Raw genomic sequence first — 10006 nt, 5'->3', positions numbered from 1 at the left:
TTACCTGCATACAGTCATAAATATACATTACCATACATCCCTGCTACACATGCAAAAAGCAGTATGCCAGATAGGTGGGATATGTCAGTAAACAGCACTGATACAATCACAAAACAGCATCTGAGTGACTCGCTTTAAAACGTTCAAGGAATTCATGTTTGGAAAAATACAAAACTGAAATTGCCAATTGATCAAAATAATATTTGTAATGACGTTTGCGTCATTCGATACTTAACCTGTACTATTTATAAAAATAAAAAAAAATACAAAAAACATTAAATTCATTAAAAACTGACAAACCAAGAGCCATTCATTCAGAAAATGGACTACACTGGTTGTGCTGTATGTTTATGATTCATTAAGAAGAACCGGCTCATTCCAGCCTTTTGTTCTGGAGTGTATATTCGGTAGCGGTGCATTAAGTATTTCAGGAAGCTCCATGTTGAGCATTTAATTATGCTAGTCTGTTCGCATTGACAGAAGAATGCACGTACAAAAGCCATTAACAGAACTAAACCAGAATTTTTTTTCAAAAACAATCATTATTTTTGCAGTTCTGTTTGGTAGTGGAAATTACACACGCACACCTACAGAAGGTGCTTCCCTAACATTCGACTCAAGTTCTCAAGTTCAACATATTGTGCCATTGTGTGGTCAAACTGTGAGTCTGAATTAGTAAGAGTCTCTTCTAGAATCCCCTACAAAAAAAAAAAAAAAGCCCTGTATGTTTATGGAGAACACTTAATGAATGCTTTCTATAATCTATGCATATTCAAGTCACAAATAACATCTTGCTGGTCCATAGTGCCTTTATAAACACATGCATTAGTGAAGTGCTTCCTCTAGTGGGTGAAATCTACAGGGAAGAATCTATAGCATGCTTTTCAATGCTGGGCTATTGAAGACGTGTCGCAAATCTGGAAAAATCAGCTGACATCCATCATCTAATGCATCCCTCATCCATCATTTTTGTCTCGGGTGGGTTTTTCTTGCCATCTGCCCCAAGTACAGTGTGATGCATCAGATCCGCCTTCTCTGATTATTTGCCATAATATTGCTCTTTAACTAGACCGCTGACCTGTGGGTGACCCTCGTACTATTGGACATAGATTATCAGCACCTTAAGTGAAAAGCAATTACATCTATCACCATATGGCACAAGGGATTCACAGCAGACCACAGAGAGATCTGAATGAACTGCTCTGCCACTGACAGGGGATGGTTCAGTGATGGAAAAGAGCCTCCGTTCACATTCGGTTTTACAAAGCAAACAATGCAAAGCTGCTTTCATTATGTTTTACAGGAAGGGTCATGCGGCACAGGCTCAATTTCAGCCCTGGAGCTGAAACACAATGAGCTGGCATTTGGGGTAAGAGATAGCGCAGAGGGAGAGGAGAAATTCATCATGGTTTGGTGATAAATCAAGGAGAAGCCATCACTAATTAAAGTGCATCAGCAGTGTGTCTCTCGCCTCGCAGCATCGCTTACAGTATTATAACTTTCAGCTCTGCAAATTATGTTCAAAACAAAGAAACTCATTTGTACAGCGAGGATGCAATCGAAACGGCCTAAAATTGGCTCCCTTTTATCCACATGCAAAACAACAGAGCGCAATTGTTTTCAGAGCATATATTCGCCATTTACATAATGTTTAGTCATGGTAGGTAATGAAATGCAGCTGAAGGAGTTTATGAGGTGCACCTGCTGGGCCGTTTCGAGATGGCCACTGGATGGGTCATTTGTGTAATTTTCATTAGGCAGACAGAAGCGATTGGCATCTCTGTCGCCACGATACGACTACGTCTGAAGCTATGACTGGCCTGAGATCCAGCTTCATTCTCCTTTGCAGATGAGAGGAATCTCTCGCCCTTCCTGCCCCCGATGTTGCTCAAATAACAGTAATTAAGACATGCAAATTATAATAAATTATGTTCCTTGCCGTGGGTGAAATGGAGGTTGAAAATAAGCGTAAAATAAGCAGCATGCTGCACATGAAACCAGAGATACAGGCTGTGGTGTAACGACAATCATTTCCAATGACACGGCATAAATCATTACAAGACTGAATAAATCAAACCGTTTCTAATTGCAGGATGGTAATGCAACCACAAGTGAGAGCTCCTTTGAAAATAATAAAAAAAAAAAACATTAAAATATACTGTTTTACCTTGTTGTTGATCCTTTAGGAAAACAAAAAGAGACACATTTAAGAAATGTTGTGAATACTTTCAAATGAAAGTTCGTAATGACAGCTGTTTTAAAGTCTAAACAAGAAAGGAGTTATCCATAAAACTCATGTGCTATATTCTTAAATGACTATTATTAAAGTCTTTAATATCATGTGAAATCTATTCCTTTAAGCAGGATGTGCTGTTTTAAGATGAACACTAATTCTTAAGACTCAAGAATGAAGGTGTTTCTTTGGGTAAGGTAGACCTGTGTGGTTTTCAACACTTTTGCTGTTTTTCAAAAATAACAGCAAGACATTTTTACAACAACAATAATAATAATAATAATAATAGTAAAGCTACCTTAGTAAAAAAAAAATATACTAAAATGTATCTGAAATACATTTATTACATGCTAAGTATACTACAAATACATTTACATATTTATGTGCCTAATAAAAAAATACCCTGCAATTTGCAATTATACTAAACTGGAATACTTAAAAGTGTACTAAATTGGAACAACAAATGTTGTGCTTAATGCACTTTAATTTTGTCAAAGTAGTGCTGAAGTCTGAAGGAGTATATTTGATTTTGCTAAAGTGGAACTATTGCAAGTATACTTCAGGTACACCTTAAATATCTAGCATTTAAAGACTGATGTTATTCAAAGTTCATATAATCTTCATCAATATTGACATTAATATGACATTGGCAATATTGGCATTGTGCAAAAAGAAATACTCCTATGTACTAATATACTTAAATACTAATATGCTAATGGATTTTAATTATACTTAGTATGAAAAAAATGCATACATTATTTAAATAAATGATGGCATCTTTTTTAATTAGGGTAATAATAAAATGTTATAAGTATAATATACAGTAAATTCGTTTTATCAAGTCTTTTTTTCATTAGTGTACTTTGCCAAGGAGACAACAGTTCCAGTGAAAAATATGAAATGCTGGATGCTGTAAGCAGAAAAATTAAATATACTTCTAAAAATGTCCACAGGGCTAAAAGCACTCACCCATGTACGTTTTATCTACACGAGATGCTCTGTAATTCGATGTCAGATAGACTGTCCTCTCCATCATCATGGGATTTCAGATGGTCTCTCAGATCCTGACATATGCTCCAGACAGAGAATAATCAAAGGTCTTATCAGAGCTTGATGGATGGTCAAATCAAACATAGGCCCTGGAATGGAAACTTGCTCTCTCTCTCTCTCTCTCTCTTTCTCTCTCTTTCACTATATTTTCTTTTTGCAACATTAATTGACAGCTGAAAATTTAACTGCTACAGAATTACAACAAGGCCACCGCCCTTCTATGTCTATATTCATTTAAATGATTGACTTAGAGGGAAACAACTATAACAAATATGCAGCTGCAGTTCACCTTGCATTGACCCGGCTGAGTTAATGTGCTTTAAGTGGGTGGGATTTGTTCCGCAGTGTCACTTACACATGTGATGTATTTGGTTGAATGGGGTGACGGCTGGTGAGGTACAGTGTGGGCGGACATGGGGGGGATGGGGGGGACAAGTGTTTTGCACTGCATCACTGACCACTTCTTAATGGGTACAGGAGATTTATGCAAGCAGCCACAGAGAATGGGGCTGTATCCCTCTCACATAGCTCAGCTTCAGAGTGGCCCGTCTGAAACCCTGCATATATTTTATCTGTGCAGAGTTTTATAGTTGTGCAAGTCCGGAGCTTATTAACTGAACTGCAGACGCTTTGTGAAACACAATAGAGCCGCCTCTGAATCTTGTGCCATTTTCTGAAACTTTCTTTCATTTATTATCCTCATCTACAATGCTGAATCATTTATGAGGGCATTATGACATCATCTACCACTCTTCACATTTAATTACTTTTGTTGAGTGGGAATACGCCAATTCTAGGGATTGTTCATTCATGCATACCCTATTAGGCATAGTTATTAAACTGTGTGGTTTGGTGTAGAGGGGCTGCGTACATACAAAACACTTTATATTAAAAAATAATCATAATCAAGCTTTCAGAGTTCTGAACATTGACTTATAAATCACTAGCCGGTCAATATGCCATTTCATTCAACCCAACTTACAGGAAAACAGTGGGCAGATTTTGTATGAAACTGTATGATGTGAATCACAGAAAAACACTCAGTATGAAGGGTTCAGCCCTATCCCCATCACTAAACATAATAGTCATTTGGGTGCAAGCAGAATTTATGAAAATGTGCATATGATATAATACACATTCATACAAATTATCCAGTAATTCTCGAAAATGTAAAATACAAATTGCTGTTAAATTGTGTTGGTTTCCTCAGATATCATCAGCAACTAAGTCTGCAACATCTGATTGACCATCAAACAAAATGAAAGCAGTCTTTTTTCTTTTTAAATACATCTGTCAAAAAAAGTCACAAGGTACAATCAGTTTATCAGATTCTCTCATTCAATGAATGGTTCAGAGACATTCATGAGAACACCACCACTGACTCCCTCTTTAAATCTGAATTCATTATTTTAATGTATGTAAGCTACTTTAGTTCTGTGAAATAAGGTGAAATGATTCTACTTAATATGAGAGCATGAGATTTAGGATACACATCCACCACATAGCTATATCAATTATGCAATTCATAAAAAAAAAAACTGATAATGTTTTCTAAAACAACATTACAAAATTATTCTTGTATAACAAAATCTTTGATTCTACAACATTAATCAATTGTCACCACATGATTAATATTCATATTCAATAAGCTCAATAGTTGATTTGCTGAAAGCAGAAAAAAAGGTAATAGCTTTAGTGTGGCTGATTTGGAAAGAAAGAAAGAAAGAAAGAAAGAAAGAAAGAAAGAAAGAAAGAAAGAAAGAAAGAAAGAAAGAAAGAAAGAAAAAGAAACCTTGTAGAGATCTTTCTTTATTCAAGTGAAATGCTTGCCTGATCTGAGGAAAATGCCAAAAGCAATTGGGCTACATATTCTCCTTCAGACAAACACTGCAAGATTGATTTACATCCAGGAGCTTGTTCAAGGGCACAGCAAATGTAAAGAAATCTAATTAGTCTTCAATATATGGCAGAGAAGTCATCTTGTACCAAAAGCTTTTGTACTTTGAAATGCTATGTAAATTCATGTCATGGGTAACGTTAATAAAGTTAATGCTATAAAAAAAAAAAAACTCCATTTGGGGAAAAAAATTGGCGCTTTGTAAAACTGAGAGTGCAAGAACATTTGTAATGATACACGCTAATTTCTATTTTTAGCCTGCAATCGATAGCTTTATTCACATGAATTAACCCCCCTCATAAGCAATGTGTTGTGGTGGAGTCACATTGTGAGGTTCACTGTGACTCTGTCTTCTAAATTGGAGCTGATGGCACCCCAGTTCATTTGTCATTTGATAACGGCGGTCTCAGTGACACGCTCGCTGGAATTCTCCATCAATTAGATCAATGGATTGATTGATCCTGAAGAGCTACAGATGGTTCAGGTGCTTGTGTCCTAAATCTGCCTAACCAGACTGGACAAGTCCTGATGGTGTTTCTTGCCACTGATTTTCCATCTTACACCGGGTGGGATATTTCTTTTAGAAAACATTTCCATAAATCATGTTCAAGTTTATATTGAGTTTCTTACATTTTGGATACTCTACTGACAATTAATGTGTGTATTTTTACTCCATCATCGAAAATAACTCCAAAGGAAGCTACAGCAGAATTAAATATGCATCTCCAATCAAACAGAGGGCTTTTCTAATATTCTGTAAACGCCACCTACTGTCAAAGAGTGTATCTGCATTTTATTTACATTTTTTTTCTCATTTCATTTTATTATTTTATATTTGAAAGTTTAAACATTTAACTTCAGTGTCATGTTTTTAGAACGTTAACTGTCTCTCGTGCGAGATGCTGAGAACGCTCAAGATCATCCATCTAGCGTGCATGTTTACGTAGAAAAACCATTTCACACCATTTACTAAACTGATTTGTGCTCCTCTGGCTGCTGTTGCAATTGTGCATCAGATTGCAGCTCATATCACATGATGTTTACATTCTCTGAGCATTATCGCCTGACATATTCTCATTTATATAATTGATACACAGAACGTACCCTGCCGTATAACTATGGCTTTCATGGCACCAGCTATAATGTACTAATGTATGCATCTAATGTAATGCACTCAATAGAAAGCACTTTTACACAGTTCATTTGCACAGCTTCCCTGCAATGTGTTGTACCAATGCAAATAGCAGTCATTTGTCAGGACTGAATATTTCCGGAACATTTTAATCATTTGTATGAACATTTTGTTGCCATGCTACCACTGCAAATAAATGTATGTGATTCTACATACACGCATAACATGTGTTTATGCTTTATAAACTCTAAACAACACTTTTAATTATTCTCGAAAGATTCTTGACTATCTATATTAATTTCTGTTATTCTCTCCTATTCTTAATTGTCTTTTCATAAGGCATTATGTTAAAAAAATTTGCAAGCAAGCTGCCTATTAAAGATAATTATTATTTTTTTTTTTTTGTAAACAGTGCTTTCGCAAAGCACTGTAGTGATTTTTCAAGTAACTGATAAATGCAGTCCACTGGTCTCCATATAAAAAAAAGACACACTCGCTTATGTGATTAGCGATAATCAAATTGCACATATGGGGAGGTTGATTACATCTTAATAAATAATGTTGGGTTTCCACAACGAAATCAATCTATTCACATTGGTCAATTCTCATTAGGCTTTGCTGCTCTGAGCTATGGAGGGCAGACAAACATAATAGATTTTACTCACTGGCAGCCTGAGATATTTCTCTCACATTTTACAGGGCTGTTTGGGAGTCTGGCACAGACTGAACCCCGGTGACAGGTGAAACAGCTGCCGTGCCATATTGTCCTCTCTAATGACCTAGTTTGCCAGGTGAGGCCCGGCCCACCGCAAATCACGTCCACCTTAATTACCGTTCAGTTACCTTGGCTGGGACATCAGATCCATCAGAGGAGCTTTTAACTAAACCACTGGCCTGATCTAGAAACTAAGCACACTTAAAGTGATAGCCAAGGTGAGGTGATATTTGAATGTGTAATGAACAGTGCAGATCTTAATATTCACATTACAATCACATGGTGAATGAGATGTGGGTTTTGAAAGTGCATATCACAGTATTAATAGAAAACACCAATCAAAATTTCCTGTTTACCAATCAAAAGTTGTTCACTGTTGATTATAATAAGACATATGTCATAACCATCAAATCAGCATTTTAGAATGATTTCTGAAGGATTGTGCGACACTGAGTAATGATCAGACACTGAGACTGGAGTAATGGTGCTGAAAATTTAGCTTTGGCATCACAGGAATAAATGACATTATAAAATATATTTTTAAAAAAACAGTTATTTTCAAATTGCAATGATATCTCACATTTTAATCAAATAAATGGAGTCTTGTTGAACATAGGAGATGTATTTAAGGGGGCTGAACAGCAGTGTATTTATGCTCATTCAACATCATTTAGTTGAAATCCGTATAATGAATACAACCACTGGTGAGGAAACTTACACGGTCATAACATTATTACTAGTTTTGCCATGTAAATATACAATGTAAATATACTTATGTAAATATACAACAGCATCCAATGGTCTGCAGTTGAAAATGATGCAGTCAAATGCAATCAACCTAACCTTAAGTTTAAAATCATGTAAACTGGACCCCTTACGAAAAGTAACCATGGTTTTATTATAGTAAAACTGTAGTAACCCATGGTTTTGGGGCGTGTTGACTACCATTTGTATAACTACAGATTTACTACAAATACCATAGTTAAACTATGGTTAATATAGCAAAACCATGGTTAATATGTGGTTACAATGGTTTAACTATAGTAACCGTTTGTTTTTGTTTTTTTGTTTTTTTGTAGTAAAACCATGGTTAATTTTCATAAGGGGACAGGTTGGTAGGTCAACTCATGGGGATGCCATATTAAGATCACATGACTAGTCAAGGCTGTCTGATGCTGCACTTACGCCGCTAGGTGTCAGTGTAAGTATGCAAAACATTAACAAATAATTAGTTCAGTGATGATGATGTCAGTTAGTAACCGGAAGATTCTATTCACAATGGAAACTTCTAGTGGAATTTTCTATGGATTTTTAGATTTATGAGTACATCAAGGCCAGTGACATTTACTTTAAGAGACTTTAACATTTTGTTCTACAACAAAATTAAATGCAATCTTCAAATTTGGATAAATGTGGAAGTATTTTTATACCTTAAGTTGCTAACAAGCATATAATGGTTGTCTTGGTCATCAAACATGTTAAATCAAGCTAATCTGATATACGATTCAATTTAATTTACAAAGAAACCTCTCTTAAAAGAGCATTAGCAATCATTTTATACATAAATTGAAAACTGCAATCATAAAAAGCAGTAAATCAAGAGAGGAAGCCTATACAAAAAAAACACCAAGTCTCTACAAACTGAACAGTAGGCTAACTTAAAAACTTAAGAGCAAATATAATTTGTTTATGATGCATACGAACTGTAACAATTAAACTCATTTCGTTTCACCCATTTTTTGTTTTGTTTTTCCAGCGATCTCAGATTTCCATATTCCCTCAGAGGCAGCTAATGTCATGATGATGATGATATAGACGCTTCAGCAACAGCTGGGCAGTGTAATGAATGTCCTCAATATCCAGCAGGAAGAGCACTCCTGTGGGTTCATCTTTTTCCTTTTACTGTCATTAACCATATGCCTCTGTGGTGTATTCTTTTTCCTTTCATGAGATATGTATGCATTCACAAAGATATATTAGTGTGGACCCTCGTGTTTAGACCACAGTAAGATACATGTTTAAACCCATGAATGTCAATTTCACCAGCTACTTTTGTTGTAAACCACATACCATTTCCTGTCACCTTAATTCCTCTGTTTGCTTCACAAGCTGGGTCTTGGTTTACTGATCAGAGAAGGCTATTGGGAGATGACAGAACAAACATCTCTTTGAAGAGCCTTCTGTTTGATGCTCAACTCTCACAAGGGATTCTGTCACAAGCTGACACCAAAACATCCATTGATCCATATTCCACACAAGCCATCACATTCCCAAGCCGTCTCTCAAAAGGCTTCCAGGCTCAGAGCTGTATACTCTTTAAGGCAGTTTATATAAACAATGAATCCCAGTTTTCTTCATCTGCACTATTCTGCCCTCTGGAGGAACTATGGCATCCTGTTGGGAGTAGTCCTGACAGGCATGGATCCGTTACTCCTTTGCATTTGGGAAAAGAGTTGCTGGAGGGGAAATGATCCTCACCCAGCTTTCATCATTAAGCAAAAACACTGGCATGAGATGTTACAGAAGTTCTCAACAGGTGGGCCACAACTCAAAAATGATCACAGACTTGCTCTGGTTGAGACAGCAAGGCAAAACAATGGTAAACAGTGTATTTAAATCTAAAATATAATATTATATTGTATAAATACAATCTGAAATGATATATATAAAAAAAGTATTACTATTAAGAACCCGATGTAACAATTGTAAATGGACATGTCCATCATATATTCAGAGAAAAAGCTTTACCTCTGCTGCCATCTATTGTTCAGAGTAATAAAAGAAACGTTCTATATGAATCCATTATGTCGCTTTTTGTAAGGGAGAGACATTTTGCTAGGACATCCATTTTTTTTTTTTTTAATGGGGGGCTAAATAAATAAATATACGTATGCATCTTAAAACATTTACATTTTAGTAGCATGCAGATTCAATTTTATTTTATTAAACTACAGAGTGAGTTTGACTGAGTAGCAAATA

This window comes from Carassius auratus, chromosome 28 (genome assembly GCF_003368295.1).
Source record: "Carassius auratus strain Wakin chromosome 28, ASM336829v1, whole genome shotgun sequence".
Classification (NCBI taxonomy): domain Eukaryota; kingdom Metazoa; phylum Chordata; class Actinopteri; order Cypriniformes; family Cyprinidae; genus Carassius; species Carassius auratus.
This window is presented reverse-complemented; position numbering follows the sequence as displayed.